This window comes from Anolis carolinensis, chromosome 3 (assembly GCF_035594765.1).
Source record: "Anolis carolinensis isolate JA03-04 chromosome 3, rAnoCar3.1.pri, whole genome shotgun sequence".
Classification (NCBI taxonomy): domain Eukaryota; kingdom Metazoa; phylum Chordata; class Lepidosauria; order Squamata; family Dactyloidae; genus Anolis; species Anolis carolinensis.
The window spans coordinates 106,545,678-106,572,794 of NC_085843.1; the positions used below are offsets into that span (position 1 = coordinate 106,545,678).

Consider the following 27,117-nt stretch of genomic DNA (forward strand, 5'->3'; position numbering starts at 1 on the left):
GTATCTGTTCTAGCAGAGATTTTCCTGCCACAACTACACAGGGGAGCTTGGATCTTACTACTGGCTGCAAGGGAAGCTTCCAGGACTCTGCTAAGGTAGCAGAAATCTCTGACAGATTTGTTCTGAGAGGTTTGCCATTGGCTTCCTTTGAAGTGAAGGGAGTATGACTGGCCACTTCATCACCTCTTTTAAGCACTTTGTAGACAGTCTTGTCAAGTGCCATCACATGACACTTGGCAGGCCCCACCCCATTTACCTAACTCTAACCCTCCAAGTGCTGAGGAAGTGTTGCAAGATGCTTTCTCACCAACAACCGAGAAATAAGTGGGTTTTTGGGCTCTTTCCATTTTGTGATGGGGACAGGGCACCAACACGCCTTGTTCAATTGGGGCGTCAGAAGGCACTATGTGCCTGCCATTTTGTCGGCGACTGCCGGTGAAATGTTCCCCCCCGCCCGACATGTGAAGAGGTTGTTGGTCATCCAGTGGATTTCCATGGCCAACAGTGATTTGAAGCCTGCTTTCCAAGAATCTGAGCCCATCAATAAAACCACTTAAGCACCATTTATGGTTTTAATCATAAATGAAGTTGCTAAAAAAAACCCCTGGAAGTGGATTTCCATTTACTTCTTCTAATGAACCGTCATGACCCAGGTGACATGGTAGCAAACCACTATGACCGTCTGATGTTGACACTCTACAGAAACCAGAAAATGAAAAGTAAATGTCAAATCTACCAAGAACTCTAAGCATACATGATGTTGGCAGTATTAGAGAGCAGTTCCATATAATTTATAGTGTTTCTCTTTTATGTGAGAGTATGACTATAGGATGTATTCTGACCTAAACAATGTACATGTACTTTGGGGAAATATTATGAAGGAGCTGCATAGTGTTTGCATTTCTATCTCTTTACCCTGCCAAGAATTTTCTCTCTGTATGTCTGGAACTTCTTTCATATTGTGCAAAATGAAGGTAAGGGGCTACCATGTTCACTGTCACAATGGAGCTCCACTTCTGGCCCTCAGCAACGGTGGTTGTGTTTGATTTAGCAGCCTTTCATGTGCTGCTCAGTGGCAGAGCAACTGCAGTGCAGCACAGCCAGACCACCAATTAATACACAGTCAAAACAGCAGACCCTCTGTTGGCAAAGATAAAAGTTTAGAGGAGGCAGAGAGACAGCATACATGGCAAGCAAGAGTTGTTAGGAGGCAGAATTAATCAGGAGAATGCCAAAACCGATTTGTTAACTCCTGGGAAGCTCTGGAGCTTCAAAGCAACACAAGATTTTAAAGCCTTCCCCATTATCACTTACTTTCTTCTTTCCAGTTCTGTGAAAAGCGGACAAAGGAGGAGAGAAAGAGAGAAAAGAAAAATGTAAGGAACCCTGATTTGTTCAGGACTGAAAAAATAATTGCAAAAGTACTGAAGACTGAAGGTATATACCATGGTTAGATTGTATGATAAATGACAAAGAAAAAGAACACATTTTTTCATGTTAAATTTATTTTAAAGCTGAAATTGAGTATATAGTTCTATTTCTTTATCCTAATAATGGTATCTAAGTGTGACAAAACTATCCAAGTTTTTCAAAGCAAAGGGTTTTTTTTCTGAGAAAGTGGAAAAGAAAAAATGAATGTGTTTATTAAGTATTTTTAAATTTTTATGTCCTACAATGGTTCCTCTTTCCATAGGTCAATTAAAAGCAACGGGGAAGTTCAGATAAAAATAGCAAGTTGTTGCTGCTGCTTCTATTTATATTCCCTATTTTTCCCAGATGGATCCTCAAAGCAATTTTCAACAATTAAAAATACATTTTTAAATCCAAAAAAGTTTAATCCAAACAATAAAAATAAGGCCAGGTTAAAATATACATAATTTAAACATGCGCGCGTGCACACACACACACACACACACACACACCTATTTACAGCTATTTAAGATTTATTTTAAAAATACATATCAAGGAAACAAAACATCCCTGAGTGAGAAATTTGCTCAATACAAAAACATGATGATAGGTGGAATATATCTGTCTGGAGGGAAGGCCTGAATGCTGGAAATCCCTGGAGGTAGCAATATGTCAGTGTGTTCTTTGTGCAACAAAACACATATCAGGTCACCCCTGGAGAAATCCCTGTCAGTGAGAGCCAGCCAGCAAGTGACAAGGCTGGAAGGTAGGTTTTGTGCTCATTACAACAGTGCCCTGAGTATATAATTTTACTCTTTCCAAAAGGTCTATTATGAACTCACCTAAGTGTAAGGAAGAGAGACGCAGTTGGAAATGGCACTACAGTACATACAACTATTCAAGTATAGGGATATGGGGGGGGGGGGGGGGCAGCAAGATATTCAAAGCTTTTCTGACAGCCCAACAATTTCTTACCTCCAAGTGAAAGTAATGCATGAAACACCCTTCTCTGTTGCATGTTTCAGAAAAATGAATTTTTTCAGAATGTTTGTTTCCCTCCTTTTGTGGAATGATGACAACTCACACAGAGCAAGTTCAGATGGATTAGTTATTGCCCCTGGCAACGTCAAGGTTGAACTTCTGCAACATGCTCTACATTGGGATACCTTTGTACCAAGTTCGGAAATTCCAGCTGGTTCAAAATACAGCAGCCAGATTGGTTATGGGAACATCTAGGAGTGAGCATGTTACACCTATCCTAAAGTCACTCCACTAGCTGCCCATTAGTTTCCAGGCAAAGTACAAAATGTTGGGTTTGACCTTTAAAGCCCTATATAGTTTGGGTCCAGTTTACCTAAAAGATCGCCTTCCCCTGAACAATCTGCCCTGCACACTTAGGTCCTCTGGGGGGCAGTTACTACAAATAGCCAAAACCTAACTGATAACCACCACCCAGAGGATTTTTTTCATTGGATGACTCACAACTGTGAACAACCTGCCTGTGGATCTGGACAGCTGTATCAGCTGTCAAAATTTAATATACAAGTGAAGATTTATCTCTTCCAGCAAGCCTACTCAGACAGTTTTAATGAGGAACTTTAAATTTCCACTGTAGGCCTAATTTTTATTTTGTGTATTTCAATATGTATTTTTGGAAATATGTTTTAATATATGTATTGTATTTTACAGAGTGTTTTAAAATGATTATTTGTTTATGTTTTAGTAGTTCTGTAACATGCCTCAAGGTATGACGAAAGGCTGGCAAGAAATAAAACTATTATTATTATTATTATTATTATTATTATTATTATTATTATTATTATTATTATTATTATAATATTATGACACAGCAAACAAGATAGATATGCTGGATTTCGTATCACAAAATCACAAGTCGAACACTTCCCAAGTGTCTAGGACTGTGTGATGTATTTTCGGATGATGTATTCAGATCCCAGTAGGGTGGCCTTTTGCAGTTGGCAGATCGTAATTTTGTCAATGTCTATTGTTTCCAAATGCCGGCTGAGATCTTTTGGCACAGCACCCAGTGTGCCAATCACCACCGGGACCACCTGCACTGGTTTCTGTCAGAGTCTTTGAAGTTCAATCTTGAGGTCCTGATAGCGGCTGAGTTTTTCCTGTTGTTTTTCGTCAATGCAACTGTCACCTGGGATGGTGACATCAATGATCCAAACCTTTTTCTTTTCCACAACTGTGATGTCTGCTGTGTTGTGTTCCAGAACTTTTTCAGTCTGGATTTGGAAGTCCCACAGTATCTCGTACTTTGTAGTGTGATTTTCTTGTACTGATTCTTTGTCTGCTGTGTTTTGAGGAGTTTTTGATTTTTGACTTCAATAAAAGCAGGTTCTTCACTTTGCTTTACATATTCTGCAAGGGCATGTTCCTCTTCTTTGACTGCTTGTTTTACTTGCAAGAGTCCTCTGCCCCCTGATCTTCTAGGCAGATATAACCAGTCAACATCACTGCGAGGGTGCAGTGAATGATGAATGGTCATGAGTTTTCTTGTTTTTCTGTCCAAATTGTCCAGTTCCACCAGTGTCCAGTTTATGATGCCAGCAGTATATCTTATGACAGGTATGGCCCAGGTGTTTATGGCCTTGATGGTGTTGCCTCCATTGAGCTTGCTTTTGAGAATTTTTCTGACCCTTTGTGTGTATACTTTGCTGACCACAGTTTTCACATGTTCATGCTTGATGTTGTCCAGCTGTAATATGCCCAGATATTTATAGGCCTCTGGTTGGTGCCACTTTATTGTTTGGCCATTAGGCATATTTATGCCCTCACTTTCAATGATTTTTCCCTTCTTCAATGCCAATGTCGAACATTTGTCCAAACCAAACTCCATGCTGATATCAGTGCTAAAAATTCGGACAGTGTTAGTCAGAGACTGGATTTCAGTTTCTGTTTTCCCATACAGCTTCAGGTCATCCATGTACATCAGATGTGAAATGTTGTGAGATTTCTTAGATGTTTGATAGCCGAGATTTGTTTTTTGTAAGATTGTTGACAGAGGGATCATGGCAATAATGAAAAGCAGAGGAGACAATGAGTCTCCCTGGAAAATTCCTCTTCTGATGTTGACAAGTCCATAGCTTTCATTTCCAACAAACAGTTCAGTTTTCCAGTGCTTCATCATGTTTTCAATAAATGTACCAACATTTTTACTAATCCCGATGGCGTCCAGGCACTTGATGATCCAGCTATGTGGGAGTGAGTCAAAGGCCTTTTTGTAGTCAATCCACATCATGTGAAGATTAGCTTTTCGGCTTTTACAGTTCTCCAGAATCATTTTGTCAATTAATAACTGGTCTTTTGTGCCCCTGCTTTTTCGTTTGTTGCCTTTCTTTTTGTTTATATAATTTTTATTGCTTTTCAAGAGTTATTTTACAGCTAAAGTGAGGAAAACAGTTCCGTGGGGGATGAGGTTGGGTAAGGTAGGGGAAGGAATAGGTAGGGAGGGTATAGGGACAAGAAAGGGAAAAAAACCCGACAAAAACCGGAAAAAAACAGGCTTCCTTTTGTCCTCCTGAGAAGCTATATTTTAGTGATATCATCCATTTTTTTTCCATTTGTTGCCTTTCTGTTCATCGGGCAAGATGTTTTTTTTTTCCAAGATAGTCTTGAATTTTGTCAGCTATGGTGCCAGTTAATAGTTTAAACATAGTGGGCAGACACGTTTATTGGCCTGTAGTTTCCTGGTGCTTCTCCTTTTGCTGGATCCTTTTGTATCAGGTATGTTCTCCCAGTTGTTAGCCATTCAATGATACTTCCTTTCTGCAGCATCTCATTGAATTGTTGGGCCATTTTTCCATGTAAACCAATCAGATGTTTGAGCCAAAATCCATGAAGTTGATCACTACCAGGCGATGTCCAGTTCTTGACTTTTTGCACTCGTTTGCTGATCATTTCAGTTGTTATTTCCATCTGTTCCATTTTGTTCTGTGAGAATTTTCCTTCAAACTCCTTTATCCACCCAGCATTTTTGTTGTAGTTCTTATTATTTTCCCAAAGCTCTTTCCAGAACTTCGTTGTTGCAGTTTTCTCTGGCTTTATGGTAACTGTGTCTGTTGTTTGGTTCAGACTCTGGTAGAACCATCTTTGGTCTGATTGAAACAGTTGATTTTGTCTGTACTGGATTATTCTGGCTTCGTATCTTTCAATTTTTCTGGCTGTTGCTGTAATTTGTTATTTCACAATTTCCAAAACTTCTTCAATTTTTCTGGTGTTCAGCCAGTACTCTCAGATCAGGTATTGCTTGATTTTGTCATTCTTCAGTTTCTTCTCTTTCATATTTTTCAGGTTACTTGCATCATTTGAGTTTCTTGATTTTCAACTCTAGCCTGACCTTCCACTTTGGTTTTCCAGTTGATTTTCTTTGGAGCTGCCTTGGTTGTAGGAGCCCAAGCTCTTCTGTTACTATCACTGCTGCACTGTAGGCGTACTGGTTTGTTTGTTCAATTGATGTTATTTGGACAGTGGAGAGTACTGTACTCACATCTTTCATGAGAGGTGCCAAGTGTCTCTTGGGCATTGTTTTTAGAGTTGGGAGCTGCTTTCTTATTGCCTTTGCTGCAGCATGAGCCATGATCTTATCCTTGAGCTCTTGTTGTCTTGCTGTCAAGGTTCCTGGTGGTTCAACAGGAGTTTCTAGTGCTGGTTCTTCAAATTCTTGCAAAAGCGCCACACTTTCTTCTGGTTCAATCTGTTCCACCATTCCAACTGTTGCTGGAGTCTCTGCTGCTGTCTGTGCTGTGGTCTGATGGTAATTTGCTTTGCAGATTTCTTCGAGTTCAACTTCACTGAACACTTTGTTTCTGATTATGTATCTTCATTGCTCAGCCAGTCAGGGTTCTGTTATCTGTGAGTAAGGGTACTCTTGTTTCCATAGCTGATGCATCCTTTTTTGGTAGCCGCGCTTTTCAGGTTCAGAGTTGTAATAGCATTTCATGACTGTGCGGTTTTCTGGCATTGTAAATTTCTGCCACTTCTGTGACTGATTCCGTGGCTCACTTGTCGATGGATGTCCAGAATCAGCAGCATCCTCCGTGGTCCTTTTTATCCTGGGCGATGACCAAGCCAGTATAGACTTCGTTTTGGTTTGATTCTCCATAATGCTAATTAGGTGCTCTTGTTTCCATTCCTCAGCTGAGGCCTCTCTGGCCTGGTTGGACCTGCCAGTAGTTACACTACCGCCAGCACAGCCCTCAGCATCCTCAGAATGGTTAAGCAACCCCACCACGTCAAGGTGGCAACTGCGGGGGGGGGGGGGATTAGTGTTATTATTATTATTATTATTATTATTATTATTATTATTATTATTCCTACTACTACTACATTGTAATTCATAATCTATGTAATGAAGCAACATTTATTGCAGTTTTGAATTTTGTCAATTTTAACAAATCAGCATAATCAGGTAATCAAAACGAACAGATGGTTCAAGTCTGGATTTGGATCACTCCCAACCTGAACACCATGGAAGAAATAATGTCTCTTCTCACTGTTATTGCTAAAGTGTGCCTTTAAATAGTTTCTAACATATGGTGGCTCAAGCCTGAATAGAATATACTATAGGCCTAGAGTGTATGACTTGCCCAAGGTCACTAATTGGAATTCCATTGACAAGTTGGGAATTGTCAGACTCCACTATTCCACATCATTTGTTGCCTCTTATGTAGGGATGTGAAAATCTGATTATTTCATTTTCATTGCATCTTTCATACTCCTGCCAGTAATTCAATCTCTTCCAAGTACTGTACTGAAGTGTGAGATCTTTCTTTTAATGGAAATCCATTAATATTTTGGTAAGAAATCTCACCATTGAATGAAGCATGTTTCTACATTCCACACACACACACACACACACACACACACCACCACATTTTTTTAGTCATACATACATTTTTTTCCAGTGATGGAAAATGGAAGAGGAAGTCAAGGTGCTGGTGATGACATTTAAAGTCCTAAATAGGTTGGGACTTTGATACTTGAAGGAACACTTCTTCCAATATATGGCCCGCTGACATTGGTTAAATAGATGTTCCTTTGGATCTCATCCCTTGGAGCAATATGTGGGGAGCACATGGGAAAGGTTGTGGTGCTTTCATTATGGGATGCTCTCACTTTTGAGGCTAACTGATGCCAGTGTTGGTTTCTTTCTGCCAAGTTAAAACATGTCTTATTTATTGAAGTCTTCAGGAATGAATTTGCCTGAAAGCATACATGTACATGATTTTAAACTGTTGCCATCTGTAAAGTGGTTTTAACTATTGTCATGCTTAGTACAAGAATCTGTTGTCAAAGGCTTTCATGGCCGGGATCACAGTGTTGTTGTGTGTTTTCTGGGCTGTATGGCCATGTTTCAGAAGTATTCTCTCCTGACGTTTTGCCCACATCTATGGCAGGCATCCTCAGAGGTTGTGAGGATGCCTGCCATAGATGTGGGCAAAACGTCAGGAGAGAATACTTCTAGAACAGGGGTCCTCAAACTTTTAAAGTAGACGGCCGGTCCACAATCTTTCAGACTGTGGAGGGGCCGAATTATCATTTGAAAAAAACCCGAACAAATTCCTGTGCACACTGCACATGTCTTCTTTGTAGTGCAAAACAACAACAATGAAAAAACAATAAAATATTTAAAAATGAAAACAATTGTAACCAACATAAACCTATCAGGATTTCAATGGGAAGTGTGGGCCTGCTTCTGGCCAGTGAGATAGTCAAGTTAATTAGGATTGTTGTTGTTGTGTGCCTTCAAGTCATTTCAGACTTTGGGCGAGCCTAAGTCTAAAATTATTTATTTATTCATTTACTACATTTATTTATTACATTTATATCCTGCCCTTCAAACCCCGAAGGGGACTCAGAGCAGCTTTATGTACATAAAATATATTATATTATTAGCATAGCACAATACTAGCATTATATATTACTACATTGAACTATACCACTATGCTGTTATATTATATGTAATATATAACATATAATTAATATTATTATATGGTATTATTATTAGTATTATATTGTATAACATTATAATATTATTATCAATATTATATGTATATACAATATATTATATTATTAAAAATGATATAAAAATATTATATTATAAAACTGAGGGCAGGGGCCAGGTAAATGACCTTGGAGGGCCGCATCCGGCCCCCGGGCCTTAGTTTGGGGACACCTGTTCTAGAACATGGCCATACAGCCCGGAAAACACACAACCACCACAAGAATATGCATTGTATTGTATTGTGTAGTGCACTGCTTGAGAGCTGGAGACCAGGGTTGATAACCCTCTTGGCCATGGAAACCAACTGGGTGACCCTTGGGCATGTTACACTTTCTCAGCTTCAGAGGAAGGCAAAGGCACACCCTCTCAGAACAAATCTTGTCAAGCAAAGTCTGGTGTTGCCAATAAGTCAGAAACAACCCAAAGACACACAGCAACCACATATTTAATATAATGTAACTTTTTAAAATCATGTATGCATTTAATCTTTGTTTTCAATTGCTCTAACCCAGAAATGTTTTAAATTGTTTATCTGTATGCCACCTTGGCACTTTACAATAAAGAGTAGTATAGAAATGTTTTATAAATAAATCAATAAAATAAATGCACATTTATTAATAGATTTGCAGACTAAGAAGAGAGAAGAAGAGACTAAGTGCATTACCTTTTAATAAAAGAAAGAAAGATAGAGGAATCAATTTCCACATTACTAAGGTCCTTCAACACTGCTCCTTTATCCCAGGATCTGATCTTAGGTTACGTGTTTATCCCAGTTTATTTGGCAGTGGAGACTCATATATTCCAGTTTAAAGCAGATAATCTGGGATCAGATCCTGGGATAAAGGAACAGTGTGGAAAGGCACCTATGCTTTCAAACCTTCTGAGAGCAGATCATGGGGTTTTATTTCTTTGGTTGGTTGTCTGAGGGCCCATTATTGGCAGTTCTTTTGCCTACTGTCAGTCTTGTATACTAACTTGTTCACTTTCTTATAATTTAAATATTTTAATTGGATTATATTCATTAAATTTGTAAATGGAAAGAGATTACTGCACTGAACATTATAGAACAAATGGGAACGACCATCTCAATATCTGATGGTCTTAGCCACCCAGGTTTCTCTCCCTCTCCCCCACCAGCCATAAGTAGTAAAAAATAAAACTCTGCTTTTATTGCCCTTTCACTTCTCTCTGCTTCTATCAATCTTTTTTCGATTACTTTTTATTACAAATTTTCCCCACCTGTATGCAAGAAAGATCTCAGTCTACATTCTGACTTATATCACCCACATTGTTCCTTTTAATCTCTCATTTAGATTGTGTTATCATCTCCTGGCTGAGTTTGCAATGTGTATGCTTCGGTATTCACTAGATGCCTGACCTTTACCAGGGATTTGTTTTGTTATTCTGATACTTCATGGTCAGTCCTTAGAATGTTTCATTTATCTGGATATGAAAGCAAATAATGTGGAAAGTTTCTTTTAAGCAAGATCAAATGAGGATTCTGAGAAAGTTGATTCCCTTTTGGAAAGTACAGTCATTGTATATTAGTCCTGATGCATGCGTCTCTCCGCACACCATATGAGCTGAATTTCTTTAATCATATTATTTATTCTTTAATTCTGCTGCATTATTCCAATAGTTTTATCTAAAGGACATTTTTGGATAACTGAACAAGGAAAAATGATCTAAAAATATTAAGAATGACAAATAAAAGGACAAGTATTAAGCCATCTGTCATTGTTTTCATAAGAGCACTAATTTACTGTAATGATCTGTGCTGATACACACAAATGTAACTGATCAATCATTGCAAACCAAATAAAGATATACTTGAAGGAAGAGTTATTTATTTGAATGAGGATGCATTTGTAGGATGATGAAGTTAGGGCATTCTTGGACATTATTTGTTTTAACAGAAAAGTTTGTACCCAAGAGAGAAATGCCTTGGGAAAAACTGTCCTATAGTCCTACACCACCAAAAAGAAAATGCAGAACAACATGTTTCAATATGAAATCCTTTTTTTCAGCTCTAACAATTGTATTTCTCTTTGCCTTCCTCTCCAAAAAGATAGGACAGTGATGCAGGGAAACATCATCCCACATACATGTTTGGGTACACTCTCTTTTTTCAAAGCTTGAACTTGGCTTCTTTTCCCAGCATAGTGCTCTCCATGCAACCTCCTTGAAGCCTTGCTTTAAGATAGTCACTAGGCTTGCTCAAATAATTCGTTTTCCCCGTTAACCGTTATTAATTCGTTATTTTGGTTTGTTTTGAAGCAATATATGGCATTGGTTGTCCACACGTCTGGATATCGCGGTTTCGAATCGCGAGAGGCCGTTTTTCGTTATGTCGTCGTTTTCTTCGTTAGGAAAAAAAAGCTTTTGCAAATCACCCAAACCATTCAGGCCCTTTCCTTTTGCCCCTCAGCAAAAGGGGCGTCACGGGCTCAGCCAATGGGAGGGGGCGAGGGGGAAGGAGGCCGAGGAGGAGGAGGAAGACGGAGGGGGGAAATGGCCGCCGCCGCCGCGCCTCAGCTCAGGCCTGGTGTCTCTCTGTGAGGCGGGAAGGCGGCAGATGGAGCCGGGAATGGAGAGACCGAGAGAGACAGAGAGGGGCCCGGCGGTGAGGTTTTGACGTCTGTGCGAAGCTAGGCAAGTGGGGTTTATATATCTGTGGAAGGTCCAGGGTGGGAGAAAGAACTCTTGTCTGTGGGAGGCAAGTGTGAATGTTGCAATTGGTCACCTTGATTAGCATTGAATAGCCTTGCAGCTTCAAAGCCTGGCTGCTTCCTACCTGGGGGAATCCTTTGTTGGGAGGTATTAGCTGGCCCTGATTGTTTCCTGTCTGGAATTCCCATTTTCTGGGTGTTGTTCTTTTACTGTCCTGATTTTAGCTTTTCTGTAGCTAAAAATGCATATAAAATTGATTCTATAGGGAGGATAAATGATTGGATTTCAACTCCTACAGCTTGGCTTTCTCTGCCAATAATGGTGCCCATCTTGGATATTGTAAGGGATTTTATTATTATTATTATTATTATTATTATTATTATTATTATTATTATTATTATTAGACCTTGCTCCCAGGAAGGTGCCTTCGCTGTGGCTCCCAACTTATCTATCTATCTACCTTTCCACATATTCTCCACATTGTGTGTATGTGTATGTATATTATATATATATACATGAGCCCCGATGGCGAAGTGTGTTAAAGCACTGAGCTGCTGAACTTGCAGACCGAAAGGTCCCAGGTTCAAATCCCGGGAGCAGAGTGAGTGCCCGCTGTTAGCTCCAGCTTCTGCCAACCTAGCAGCTTGAAAACATGCCAATGTGAGTAGATCAATAGGTACCGCTCTGGCGGGAAGGTAATGGCACTCCATGTAGTCATGCCGGCCACATGACCTTGGAGGTGTCTATGGACAACACTGGCTCTTGGGCTTAGAAATGGAGATGAGCACCAACCCCCAGAGTCAGACATGACTGAACTTAACGTCAAGGGATACCTTTACCTTTACCTATACACACACACACACAAACACACACACACATATGCAGGGACTATATATATATACACAGTATATATCACACACACACCAATTTAACAAAGTTACAGCCACAAAAACAAAGTTTCTGAAGTAGAACAATGACTTTCACAGTAAAGACAACCCAATTTAACAGGAAATAAGACTTTCAAACCAGGAACAGATTTCTGCAATTATTAAAAAATGGTTTATTATAAAAGCTATGAAAATTCGCCAAACATCAGAGGATAAGGGAAACGTTCCAAATTTTGGTGAGCTATCAGTGTTAAATGTGTTCTACCACTGTACCAAGTTTGAAGAAGATCACTCAAAAAATGAGGGTGGGAGAGTCCTGTAAAGTCCTCTCCCTCTGTGCTGTTTTTGGGAATTGCGCATGCGCGTCCGCCATTAACGAATTAATTTAGAAAATAACGAATTTTCGTTAATTTCGAAATTTTTTGGGGGCAAAATTCGGAAATACCTTCAAAAACGAAACGCTGCCCCCCTCTACTTTTGCAACGAGTTTAGAATCAAATTTTTCGTGGATCGATCAAGCCTAATAGTCACCTACAGGACTGAGTAAGATTGTTTCCCTTAAGCTTTAATTGGTTGATGGATAAGATTTTTATTTCCTCCATGCTGTATGACATTTATAGTGCCAAACATTCCTAGAGGAAGGCAATATGAAGCAACCTGATCAAATAAGCTTTTCCTTAGTAAGTAAAATTATTTTGAACCTTTTAGAAATCACTTGAATGTTTCTACCCAAATGCATCTAGGAATGTTTGTCTTTCACTAGCATCCATAATTTTAATATTTGTGGCCAAACATCAAATTCTATTTTTCTTTGTTTAAAAAAATGCTAGGGGTAGTTGATGAAGTCTTATTTGGTCTCTTCTTAGGTCTTATACTTTCAGAAATTCAGGAAGCGGCTGCTGTTTACTTCTCCTGTTTTAGAAAGGCACTGTAAGATCAGTTAGAACAGAATCTTGCTCCCCCTCTCCCAAGCCAAGCTTTGTTTGTTGTATAGTTTTCCTTCACTTTCTTTGTAATGCTGATGCTTCTACAAGCTTTCAGTTAGAATGAGAAAAAAGTGATGGGCTGGGAGACATGTAAAGCATTTGAAAAAGGAACCTCGCTTTCGTAGGCTTTGTTAACAGAAATGTGCTTGCTTATATTCATCTGGAAAAACATCCTCCTACATCAGGCATGGTCAAACTTCAGTCCTCCAGGTGTTTTGGACTTCAATTCCTAATAGATAGAAAAATGGCTGTGATTTCTGTCCCCCCTTCTCCACTGCCATAAAATCCAGATTATCAAAGCAGATAATCCCCATTATTTACTTTTAACTGGATGTATGAGTCTACATTGCCATATAATCCAGTTCAAGGGAGATAATCTGGATTTTATATGCCTGAAGTTTGCCCATGCCTGTTGTATATGCTACCATGCACTTCTGGGTCTGACTTGAACCAGTTAGAGGCATCAAAATAAAATTACAATATGATATGCAAGACCCATCTTGTGCTGTAGTTACTGGATATCATGAATTGCAATAAACTAGAGCTGGATTGGGGCCTTTGATGATCAAGGTCTTCACCTGTGCAAAGAAAGCAAATGTACGATTTTCCAACATTTCAAACAGCTGGGTACTGATTTAAAACAACAGCCCTGTTACTTCATCTAATAATCTGGCTCATTCTGCACAAGTTTTTGTCTGGTAAAAGATACTGTTTGCTGCCTAAAGGCAAAAAAATTGTTTTAAGAACAGTACTTTATAGAAAAAAAATATTGTACATATTTTCTAAGAGGGGGTGTCATTTCTAAGGACAGGAAAAGTTATTATGGTGGTTCAATCGCACTTTCCCACAGGGATTTTAAACTGTAGTAGAAAGCACTGTTCTTAATTAGAGATACAAGGGACCATTAAAGTAAACTGTTATTGAAATCAATTAGGTAAACCTGCCTGGACAGCTGTACTCCAAGGAGCAGTCAATCTGAGTTCTTTATAGAAAATGCTCTAAGTTCACATACTGTATCACCTGGCAATGCTTTCTTCTTCTTCTTCTTCTTCTTCTTCTTCTTCTTCTTCTTCTTCTTCTTCTTCTTCATAAACTTTAAGTATAGAAGCTTCTATTTTCTAGTCACGTTCCTCTTGAGAACCATTAGAACCATAAAGTGCAGGACATGCTTTTGTACAAGCTTAGCCTTTCTGTTAATGGACTATGTTTGTCTTGGTCAGATGACTAGTGAGCAGTTCAAGTTCATGTAAAAATAGCTTAGATTAAACAGAAAACCTAGTAAATCAGTTCTTATGTGGACTGTGAACATGAAAACATATTGGCAGACAAATAAAGTCTTCCAATAGTTTACAGGCAGATGGCTTATTTCTGGAAGCTTATCTAGTGGAATCTTTTTTACTAACTTAGTTGGGGAGAGTAGCTGCTACTCCACCTAGGGCCTCATCATAAAGGACAGGTGAAGTGTCCCACTTTATCTGGTATCCAGGAGAAAAGAGAGAGGCAGCAGGGCGAATCTGTCCTATACAGAAGATATTATAGTAGCCTAGTCTGATCATTTCTAGTGGATAGGTTCATTTTCTCTAGGGACCTCATCATATTTACTGAAATCGGCATCCTAGGATGCTTCCACAGCATCTTCAGGATGGAGACCCACACTGGCCATCACATGATGTCATGTGTCAGGAGGCTCCACACCTAACCAGGGTGAAAGCATCACCCAACATGGGAGCCAGTACGGGACCTTGTTGGGAGGGCAACACTTTCCCTACATCCAGTTTTCTCTCAGCAAAGTTTTCCCCATCACATTGGGCTAAAACCAGATATATGTGCTAATTTTAGCCCAGGTCACCCACAGAGCCAGCCGGCTCCCATTACAGGATTCTGTGCCCAGAGCCGGCCCTAGGTATTTTTCAAGTGTAGGCGAACAGAATTTTGCCCCCCCCCCCAACAAACCAATCACTGAAAAATAAAAGTGTTGGATAAACGAAAATGTTTGATAATAAGGAGGGATTAAGGAAAAGCCTATTAAACATCAAATTACATTAAGATTTTACAAAATAAGCACTAAAACATCATGTTTTACAACAAATCAACAGAAAAAAACAGTTCAATACCTTGCAGAGGCAGGCCGCAGGAGACAGGAGTTGCCTCGATGGCACCCCCAACAAGATGGCACCACAGGCAACTGCCTAGTTGGCCTGGTGGTTGAACCACCTCTGGCTGTGCCAGCTCTGTGGGTGGAGGAGGGTGAAGACAGCACATGCTGCCTGCAAGGCAACAAGGGAGAGTTCCCATGTTGCGATACAGACTATGAGGGGAAGCCACACAGTTAGGTTTCTCCATGTGATTGCCCTCCTTTAGGATGTGGGGCATGGGGTGCTGGATTCATCCGTAGCAAAATGGAGCGCCGCCACTGCCGCCGCCTGCCAGAGGTATGATGAGGTGGTATGATAAGGCGTTTACTGTAGTGTTTTAGTTTTAGTTTAGCTCTAAGCTATATATTCATGTGTATCTTATATCTATATAATCTATAATATATTTTTGTTCAATTTTCTCTCTTGCTTTTGTTTGTGCTTTCTGTTTATTTTAATTGTGAAAAATCAATCTATCTGTCAATTTAGAAAGTTCAATTAAATATACAAATTGCTATATTGATGTCATGCTAGTCTTATTTTATTTTTCAAATTTTTACTTATACATATTCCTGATTTTAATGACATCTTGGAGAGAATCCAGAAGCAGGCAAAGATATCATCCAGCAGCTCCCATATATCTGTTGTCCACATGACATTTTGAGATGGAGGTCAGGTTGGAGAGCTGTAGACTTTCAGAAGCCTGTTGTTGTTTTTCCCATCTGCCTTTCCACTGATGATGGTTAAGAGGCTATAGATTTCTGGGTTCCACACACTCACTTGCTGTGTATCAGAAAGATGGTTAAGGGTCAGGGAAGAATATAGTTTCATCACCTGACAGCTGTCATAGCCATTGTATGCTATTAGAACACTACCTACAATAAAGATCATTTCCATCTTCTCTATAGGTTTTTAAGCAAAGGCTGGATGGACATCTGTCAGGGGTGCTTTGATTGTGTGTCTCTGCACGGTAGAAGCGGGTTGGACTCAATGGTCCTTGTGGTCTCTTCCAACTATGATTCTATGATTCTACCTGGTTGCTGTTGCACCTCCTGATTTGGATGAAACAAGTGAAAATGGAGTAAAAGTAGCCTTTGAGGATAAAAACTGAAATAAACTGAAAAGGCTGGTTGAAGAGGAGTTAAGAGGATTTTGTTCATCATAGTTTTGGCACACTGAAAAAGTCTTTTTTAATTTATTTCCTTATCCATCCAAATATTCTTTCTACTCCTTAGTGATTGGGTACTAAAGGAAGCTTGGGTCACCTATCAGATATTTAATAAAGTTATGGCCTGTTTAACTCCAGTATCCTATATTCATTAAAGACTATTCTTAGAAATAATGTCCAAATACTATTTGCAGATAGTATCTCACTATTTTTTTTTATGAATTTGCACTGATTATTTCTAGCGAAACATCAAAAATAACTTAGAACCATGTTTTTTTTTACAAAAATTAAATACCAGCATGAATCTTTTGGTTATATTTTTTACCACCAATCTACATTTATTTATTAAATGTGCAAAATGTACAATTAGAGCAATTATAGTGCATTTTAATCAACTCTTTGTTTTAAATCTAAGGGGATTCATTTGTTATTTATGGGGTACAACAGCTATGCATGCTGTAATAACAATGTATAATTAATAATGCATCAATGCATCTTTAACACCCTTTTATCCAAAGGAGGTTTGATCTAAAACCCTAATTAAACAGAGCATAGCATTTGATTTTGGCTTACAAGGGGAAAGAAATATGAAGAGTGAAGAAACTGTAGCAGAAAGAGGAAGCCAAAGGCATGATGATTGTCATATTTTAATGACCTTGAACAAAAAAAGTAGTAAATTTCTATTCAAATATATTATGCCATTCTCTGTAACAGTAGCAATTATTACATGTGTTAACTCTGGACATATTTAAGTGATGAATTTCCTGCATTGGCAGTAAGTTGGACTAGATGACCCTACAAGTTTCTTCTAGCTTTACAATTTATTTAATTCTATGATATGGTATGCTCCTTGGTGTATAAATTATTCAACCTGCTCCTCTATAGATCCCCTCAACTTCACAGATTTTTCATTATGTTACATGCACAAGGGCCTTAATCACACAAAGCTGCTATCCAATGACAGTCATGTGACTAGTGAGAGCAAATACATATCCTTGTTATATCATACTTTTCTCTATTCATACAATAGTGCCTATCCAAGCCCCACAGTCATATGTCCACACACTCTCATAACTTTGCCTTGCCACATTTCAGCTGCTTCGTCATTTTTAAAATTATTTTTTAAAAATAATTATGCCATTACAACACTGAATAACCCCAAATTACTTTAAAGTTAAAAAAAACTTTCAATAGCAAGGGGAAGTAGGAGAGACAAAATCTCACTCCCTGGTTTGACTTCAGTGCTTGCATGCTGAGACAGAAGGGGAATAGTCTAATGGTGGTGGGAATGTTGCAGAAATGGCCACTCTTGACAGATTTTGCTTGCCAATAGCACGGGACAGATTAATTCTGAGGAGGAGACCGGGATGTACCACATTGTGCAGCAGGGACCATCACAAAAGTTGATGACCTTGCCTCAATACTGATTTATCCTCCTCATGTAATAGTCCTAGGAATCTGTGCCCAATAATGCCTTATAGCCAAAATAAAGATCCAGTAAGTAGTACTATTGCCACAAAGTAGTTGTCTTCATATTTCTTACTTCTTGAGCATTAATAGATTTCTGATTGATAAAGCTTGAGGAAGCTCGACTAAGTAATACTCTTTCCAACTCATTATCACTGGGGCAAGATTGCTGTATGTGAGAAAATAAAGGAATGTGGAAATTCCAACACAAGAAAACAAGATAATGGAATGTTTGTATTGGCAGAAATAGATACATTGTTTATTTTGATAAGAAGAAAAATCATTGCGGAGTTTTATGAAAGAATTGGGAACTATTTTCTGTTTTCTAGGAAAGAGGAGAGAATATATTAATGATGAGATCTGGGAATTCCAAGTGTGAAATAACATGAATATGGGGAAGCAGGATTTAGTATCACATATACCATCTAGGAAAGTTGGAATCAACATTTATTTCATTTTGTCTTTATATTTTCTTTTTCTTATTTTTTGGTAAACAATTACGTATGTATTTGTTTTAGTGTTAGTTTTAAGTTTGTGCTTTAGCAGTGATTGGTAATATATGGTGCATTTTTCTTTTACATACATTATTTTAATTATTGTATCGAGATTTTAGTTTATGAAATAACTGTGCAAGAGATTTGATAGTCCATTAAATTCCTACAGTGAAATAAAGAGAGCAGACACAAGAACATGGAGCTAAAGCTAAAGGGTCAGTTCTTGACCTATTTATTTAGTTTTTTACTTGAATATTTGAAAGAAATTGTAAGGAAGAAACTATTTGGGGTTGTAAACCACCTAGTAGGTAAGATCTCTGAGCCAAGTTTCACTCCCTCTGACCACCTCCAGGGACCATCCTTGGGCCAGCACCAAAAAACTCTTGAGGGCCACCCAAAATATTTGGCTGAACACCTAGTGTGATCTTAACTGGAAGGCTGTCCTGAGGACATTCCAAACCACAGAGTTTTTTAAGAGTAAGAAAACATTCTAGCCCCAAGGGGAGCCCCCTTTTACAGCCCTTCCCCACAGCCACAAAACCTAGAAATATTGTTATGGAAGCCCGTCTTCACCCACAAAGGGCGGAGAAGTGTCTACCAGAATTATTTAATTTTTAACATGCTATGTCAATCTGTTTTAAATGATAAACCATTCTAAGACAATTACAACACCCAGCCAAAACAGTGTGAGTAGGCGAAAAAACAAACAAACAAACAAAAACACCAAGAGATACTTGGAGGGAAGGGGGAGATTCCTACCTGGCCCTAATGTGACCAGTCTGTACTCATATTGTCAATAGGATGGAAGGGAGGTTCATGCTTCCAATAAAGGAAGGAGGCTTAGTGTTAAATAGGCTCTCTTTCCACTCCTCACCATGTGACTAGGGCTGATGAAGCCAACCAGTTGCAACCAATGCAAACCTCCGTCTTGGGGGTCTTCAAATACCCCATCAAGCCTAGTCTGTGTGTGTGTGTGGGGGGGGGGGGGCAAATTCCTGTCCCCTCAGTTCTTGGTTCTACACTTTTTCTACTGTTCTTCAGTGGAAAGAGACTAGTTTGACTTCTCTCTGGAATAACTCACACCATCTGAGTAGAGCATAAATTCTCATTGCTGATGAAAAACTGTATTCATCATCCTTGCTGCATTCAACACCCTTCCTCTTTTGGGACCCATAAATTTAGCAGCATCTATTATATGCAAACCCTTAACTATATAACAACACTGTTGCCTTTTGATTTTGGTCTTCAGTAAAAATTTCTGCACCACTAATTTAGATTGGCCACAAGGAAATAGGCTATATACCTCTCCCTGCCACCTCCCACCACCATATATATCTTTCATGAGTCTGTAAAAGAGATTGGTAGAATATCTCTAATTCTACATATATATGTATTCTGAATCTTGCAATATTTTCTTAAAATCTGTTTTCCAGACACTGATGGTGTCCTTAGAAAAGCCATGGTAGCAATTTTATAGATCTGATTTCTACTATATCTAATTGTGGAATAACACATATTGATATAGAACTTAAAACATGTAGTAAGGTGTACCTAAAACATTTAGCTATGCTCTTTAACAAATTACTTGTGACACAATTTTCATGTGACACATAAGAAGTTAATCTATGACTGCAGTATAATTTAGGAAAAGAAAAAAGCTCTTAGAAATCAAAAGATGTTCTCAAGGGATGTGATTAGACTTTTTTTAAAGACAGTGTTCTTGACTGTAAATGCTTTTAGCACGTAAACCAAAGGGGTGACATTGACACTTCAGTGTGTTTTGAGTGAGGAAGAATTCACAAGAGTAGGGTATTTGAGGTAATAAAAATTGAAAGGCTGGTACTGAGAAAATAATACCAGCATACTTTAAATCTAAAATTAACATCTGGTTAATAGGAGGACTATCAAATGTCAATATTTTCCTAAATTATTTTCTGATCAGAAGAAAATAATTGTCAGTTACATTTGTTTTAAGGCCTTGCTTTGTTCTACTTGGTGTGTGTGTGTGTGTGTGTGTGTGTGTACATGTGCAAGCTGAAATGCATAAAGGTTCCCTTGGGCAAACAAAAATATTATTTCAGTTGTCTTCATAACTTGTTACTAACGATAAATACCAATCCATTGAACAGACAGAAGAACACATTTTTTTATGGAAATCTAGGAGTACTGGTTAATTAAAGTTGTCATGACCTCACTGTCTCTCAGAAACCTTCTGAGATTATATAAACCACCGACTCCATCAGAAGTATCTTTTCTGTAAAATAGTTAACATGGAATTTGAAAAGCCTTATTCCATGTTCAAAGCAACTGAGTAGATGGGTAGAGATACTGTCTAATTTGTTTTCTGAATAGAAAACAACTAATGAGCAAAAAAAGTTTTCTGCATATAAAATGCTAAAATCAGACCAGAAAATGAGGTTTTCTGAGCAAAGATTTGAACCACATGTGAATTTCATGTAGAATAAGTTATGAACTCCAAAAATTCTTTTGAAATATTCGTCAGTGTATTTTTTCTTTTTACATATTTTCAAATGCAAGTTGAGCATCCCTTATCCAGAATTCTGAAATAACAAATACTCCAAAATCCAAAATGATCCACATGAATGCCTCAGGAAAAAGACACCTTTGCTTTCTGATGGTTCATTGTGTGCACACTTTGTTTATAGACGTTAAGCCTAGTCTGACTCTGGGGGTTGCTGCTAATCTCCATTTCTTTCTTTTTTTTATTCATGCTTTTATTAATACATAAAAAGTAAGGGAACACATTTCACAAAATGAACTAAGTAAAGAGAAAAAAAAAAGAAAAAAAAAGGGTACACCCACCCCTCCCCCCGCAAAAACGTCTTTGTAGCATCTTCCAGGTCCTCTGCTTAGCAGATTCATTTTTCTTCCTATCTATTCCTTTTCCAGCATTGAGAGAAATCCCAAGAGAAAGATTGGTTACCTATAGACAAATATTGAAAATGGACAATCAAGAACTAAGCCTCAAATCATATGAAGAAATTCAGCTGCTCATCTCCATTTCTAAGCCAAAGAGCCGGAGTTGTCCATAGACACCTCCATGGTCATGTGGCCAGCATGACTGCATGGAGCACCGTTACCTTCCTGATGGAGCAGTACCTATTGATCTACTCAGATTTGCATGTTTTCGAACTCTAGGTTGGCAGAAGTTGGGGCTAACAGCAGGAGCTCACCCCATTCCCCAGATTTGAATCACCGACCTTTTGGTCAGCAAGTTCAGCAGCTCAGCAGTTTAACTTGCTGCTCCACTGGAGGCTCCAACTACTTGCACCTTTAAACTTTAAAAATCATAGTTGAATTGATCAGGCTGGATTAAGATGGTTAAGAAACTAGAGTGGTTCAAAAATGAGAACCAATCTATGCATATGTGTGAACAGCTGGAGGAGTAGCAGGATAGAATATCAAATACTTAACTAGGTAATAGAAGAAAATACAAAGTACAAAAATATTATTCTCTCTCTCATACACACATAACATTTCTGGATACTTGCGTGTGAAAAAGATTCATATGCTTGGCCATCCAGACTTCTACTATTGTTTCTTAAAGAAAAATTGTAATAGAACTTATTACCTTAGAAATTAGCTTTCCTTGATTTTGCTTCTGCAGAGACGTTTATTTCATCTTCAAATTCATAAGTTTTATTTCTGCTGTCATTAGCACCAAAATATTTGTTGGTAGATTGAATGCTCATGTTCTCAGTTCTGAATTCTCTGCAATACAATCCAGTATTAAATGCCATTTTAAAATTTTATTAGTTTCATTTCCATCCTGCTCCTTCAACCAAGAAAATCTAGGTTGGTGCACATGGTTCACTGCACTTTACACTCACAACCACCTTTTCATGTGCATCAGACTGAGAGATTAAAACAACCTATATACTTATATCACACAGTGAGCTTTGTGTTTTAATGAAGACTAAAACTGAGATCTTCCATATCCTGGGGCATATCTACACCGAACATATAGCCTGGGGTGAGGGTAAATGGATTACATAGTGTTCACATGATACATGAAGCCAATTCACCCCCAATGCTGGGCAAGACTGCTTGATGTGGTCTTGCCCCATATTAGGTTAAGGTGGGGAATTCCCTGGGGCTTCCCTGATGCTCTGGACTATCCCTGCACTTTGGGGTAGTGTGAAGAGTTGTGACACATGACCATTCTACATGTTCACACGACCATCCCACTTTCCCTGGGGACAGGAAATGGCACATCATTGCTGTCTTGTTGCAATTGTAACAGCAGTGACAAACTTCCAAAATGTTCTTGGTCAAAGTTCATCACCTTTGCCAGTGATTGCAAAAGTGCCAGCATATCTTGGAGAGGGGAGGAGGGAAAGGAGGAGAGGGAGGTAAACTTGGCTATTTGCGAAATGGTGTGGAGATTGTCCTGCCCTTGGTCCTTTCCTTTCCAATCTCCTTACTCCCAATCACAAAACCTACTAGGCTCTAGAACTTACTGTAGTTGGTACAAAAGGGGGGAAAGCAAAGTTTAAATACTAGCAGTAGCACAATTTCGAAAGCCGAGATTACTATGAAGGAGACATGACTGGAAAAACAAAGTGGTGATAGCTTTGAAATTGTGGTATTCCTAATGATTAAATTAATTTTTAAAACTAACCATGCAAGTCTTATGAAGAAAGATCTTGGGAGAGAAATATCAATACTTAGTAGGCGACTGCCCAGAGGAATGCCTATAACTCCACATCACTGAAGTGATTCAACACAGACAAATTTGACAGATCCCATCCCACTTTCTCCCATTTCCACACAAATCATGAGCTCAGAAGACCATTTCCCCATCTTCTTCCCCCCTAAACTCTTTTAAAACAGTTCCCTAGTGAAGCATCATGGATGATAGGTGGAACTCTGTTGAGTTGTTTGATTGGGGGGGGGGGGGGTTGTGTGTGATGAAGTCCTTACAGAGATAAGGAACAAGGCATTGACAATACCACACTGGGTACAGCTAGTAAGGGGCATATGTTCACAGTGGAAACATCTCTGAGTTGCACAAATGCATATCCTCCTGCTACCACTTTGTTACTTAAACCATGCACTCACCTTGGATTATGGGAGCACTGGCCCTGTTTGTATAATCAGACACTAGATGGGCAAAGATCTTCCACCAAGGCAGCCTTATATATTTATATAAATCTTGTATAGGAGGAGCTTGTCAAGGTTTTAGATCATTTACCCATGTTTACATTTTCATTACATTTATTTAATTCAGCCACAGACCAATTGGAAATTCAATAGCTTAAGATGTGCATGGATCACACTGTCATTGTTTACAGAGGCATGTCAGTTAGATAACAAGTTACGTGTTTTAAAAGCTTCCTCAAGATAAATATTTTTGCCATAGATTTTAATTGCTAATATTCATGCAACCATGAAATAAATTACAGGTTGGTCTTGTGTGATTTAAACTCAGTATGAGATCTGCCAGAAACAAAAGAAATGTTTCTCAGTTGGGTTTCTTTCTGCATCATTTACTCCCTGCAGTTTAGTGCAGATTAATGTGCTTAGAGACTGATTGCCCTAATTACTCTGCCCTGCTGCCTCACTATATTATGCAAACAAATGCTCAATATGGGTCAAAAGAAAGGAAGGACCAGGCTGGGGCTATTTAGAGTATCTTTCTGAAGCTGTGGGCTACATGAAAAATCTCTGGGCCCCACTTGAATAAGTGGAAATATTTAAAATATTATGTCATATTGGAATAAAGGGAGCTGTAGAAGGGGAAGGAATTTTCTGAATTATTCTATAGTGCTTGCTTTACCATCATTATCAACAATTTTCAGGTATATTTCAACTTGCTGATATTCTTAAACTGAGGTTCCCACAGCTAAACACATAGTTCAGATGGGCTGAGTAGTATTGATGAATGGTACTGTTGATCTGGGTGCTATAGGTCTGCTTTTTTGGGTACATTTTCCTAAAATTTAAGTAGTATTACCTATTTACACTTTATCTCTTTTTTTAAAAAAAAAACCCACAAAACATAGATTTTTTTCTTTTTTTAAAAATGTGGTTTAATTTTCTTTATTGTTTTTATGTTATCTATATTTTTTACATCATGTATAGCTGAAATCAATGAAAATTGATTCATTTGAAATATAGTTCTAGAGAATAATTTTATGGATACTGAAGATTGCCAAAATGACTGATGGGTCCAAGAGCACAGAAATCCTGAACTCGCTCTAGAAATTAAAACAATACAACTGAAGCTTATACTTTGGCTATATCATGAGAACAGGATATCATTCTGGCTTCCCAGAGAAGAAGGGAGTTCCAGAGTCAAGGGGCAGCCACTGAGAAGGCCCGATCTCTTGTTCCCCCCAACTGAACTTGAGATGGAGGGGGGACCAAGAGAAGTGTCTCTCCTGAAGATCTCAGGGCCTGAGCAGGCTTCTACAAGGAGATGCGGTCAGCCAAATAACCTGGACCCAAGCCATATAGGGATTTAAAGGTCATAATCAGCACTTTCTGGGCCCACTTTGAATTGGGCCCAGAAACAAACTGGCAGCCAGTGGAGCTGTTACAACAGGGGGTTGTCTGCTTCCTGTAGCCAGTCCCAGTCAGCAACCTGGCTGCAGTTCTTTGGACCAGCTGAAGTTTTTGAATACTCTTTGAAGGAAGCCCCACATAGAACATGTTACAGTAATCCAGATGGGATGTAACTAAGCATGTAACACCATGGCCAGATCTGGCCTCTCAAGGAATGGGTGCAGTTAGCACACAAAGCCCCTTCTGGCCACTGCAGAAACCTGGGTCTCCAAATTTAATGCTTAGTAGAGGAGTACACCCAAACTGTGGACCTGTGTCTTCAAGGGGAGTGTAACCCACATCTCTTCCCAAAAGAGATAAAAGAAATCATATCATGGTGGAAAGGACTGGTTTGTTTACCATTTTATGATACAGAGTTTCACTTGCACTTTATTATCAGCCTCGCCCATGTAGTATACTGTACATGCCCTTCCCAGCCTTCTCAGCTCTGAACTCAACCACTATGCCTGACTATTGATTAGTTGTTATTGAGTTCATGTTTGATAATGTTTTTTATATGTTTTATATGGTATTTTATTGTACTGTAAGGTATTTTATGTTGACATATTTGTAATCTTGTTTTTGGGCTTGGTCCCCATGTAAGCTGCCCCAAGTCCCTTCAGGGACATAGGACATAATATAAGAATAAAGTTTTATTATTATTATTATTATTATTATTATTATTATTATTATTATTATTATTATTATTCACTCATTCTGGATCACCAACACTGATAACAACACTTGCTTCACACTGGCATTTCACCTCTGTCTGAAGAGCAAGAGCAAGAAGGGTAGGTGTTGTCGGCCTGTTGTAGATTCTTTAGGCTTTAGTATGGGAAAGAAAGGGTCAGAATTTCAGGAATCACTGGAATGGCTACAAGATCACATTGCAGATGGTAGCAAATCTATTTTCTTTAGGGCTTTTTAATGCATCTATTTCACTCAGTAGGGGATGAGTCATTATTAGGTTCACTGTAAGAGTGAGCAGCAGTTTGCTAGGAGGAGAGTGTTACTATCTATGCAATTCTCATTGCACCTTTCACCAGAAAAATTCAAAGCTTATTCAAGTTATTATTTTGGATTATAAATTTCAGAATCCTTCTACCTGAAACCATGTTGGTAAAAGGGATGCTAGGCTTCAGATTTTTTTTTTAAAAAAAGTAACTTCACTATGCTGTAACTACACCATCTTAAGTTATATTCTCAGTTACATTTGTGGCCTGATTAATTCTAGCCTTTGGTGTCCACTTCTTCATTTCTGTCTCTTTGCAACATATTGGTTTCAAAAAGACTGCGTGTTGGCTGTGAATTACAAAGGCTCCATGCCAGTTCATTATTCCTATCTTTCAATCATAAAAAGGTTGGATACTATTAATATGCTCTTCACACATACTGAATGCCAGAAATAATCCTTGTGTTAAATCAATCTCCTGTTTTATTCATAGTCTCTGGTTTCATATTATTTCTGTGGCTTAGGGGAAAAATAACAACACAAGCACCCCTGCTACTCAGGGAAATAATCCAAAAATAGTGTGTTGTTTGTTTTAACGAAAACAGATAGCTCAAATAGTATGATCCTGGTCAATGAAATGGGAAGGATCTATATTTAATGCAAATTAATAGGTTTTAAAGTAAGAAGCAAACACCTTAAATCCACACTAAGTTGTTCTGACTGCATCCCAAATTCTGCCTTATACTGTAGTTGGAACTGCAACAAAAGAATTTCTACTGATGCTGAAAATAAATATGTTTCTCAGTGTTTATGAGATGTTTAAATACAACTTTAGATCATAATGCCTAAGTAGATCTTATCTTACAGTTACTAACCATAATTATGAATATTCTACATATTAATGATGATCAAGAAGGATTCAAAGAAACAAACAAAAATATTTTTGTCAAATTACAGAAAAATTAGAATCCAATTTTAGCATTGTTATTCAAAAGTGAGTCTCATTTTTTTTTCAATGGGATTTACTGGTATCCTTGAGATTACTGTTTTCTTTAGGTGGCAGCCTGAGGAATAATCCTGAACAACTCCCATTTCAGGGGAAAATGAACGGGTGATACTGAGGAGCCTGAAAAATTCACACTTGTTCGTGGTTGTTTGGTCCTCTTCCCCCAACTGGGATACTTCAAAGATTCAATGCAATCTTTTCTGTGACTGTATCTACCTAGGATTATTGCCATAACCTGGGGTTCAGGGTAGGAATGGAGTGATCCTTTTCTACTTACTCCATGCTGCCTTTTCAGAGAGGAGCAACTGATTTACTTTTGACAAGCTTCATTTATGAAACTAA

The 27,117-nt window shown here is 38.4% G+C and overlaps 1 long non-coding RNA gene across 2 annotated transcripts in view; it reads right to left on the bottom strand.

The window, feature by feature from the left end:
* Window positions 1–373: 373 nt before the first annotated feature.
* Window positions 374–27,117, bottom strand: part of LOC134297528 (uncharacterized) — a 29,308-nt gene continuing 2,564 nt past the window's right edge. Inside the window, exons 2-3 of one of the 2 annotated variants that reach the window (XR_010004297.1) lie at window positions 21,840–21,979; window positions 374–1,330 (exon numbers count right to left, since the gene is read on the bottom strand). This is a non-coding gene — a long non-coding RNA (uncharacterized LOC134297528). Of the gene's footprint in view, window positions 1,331–19,969; window positions 21,192–21,839; window positions 21,980–27,117 lie in introns of those variants that run through there. The other variant, XR_010004296.1, reaches the window with a different exon arrangement.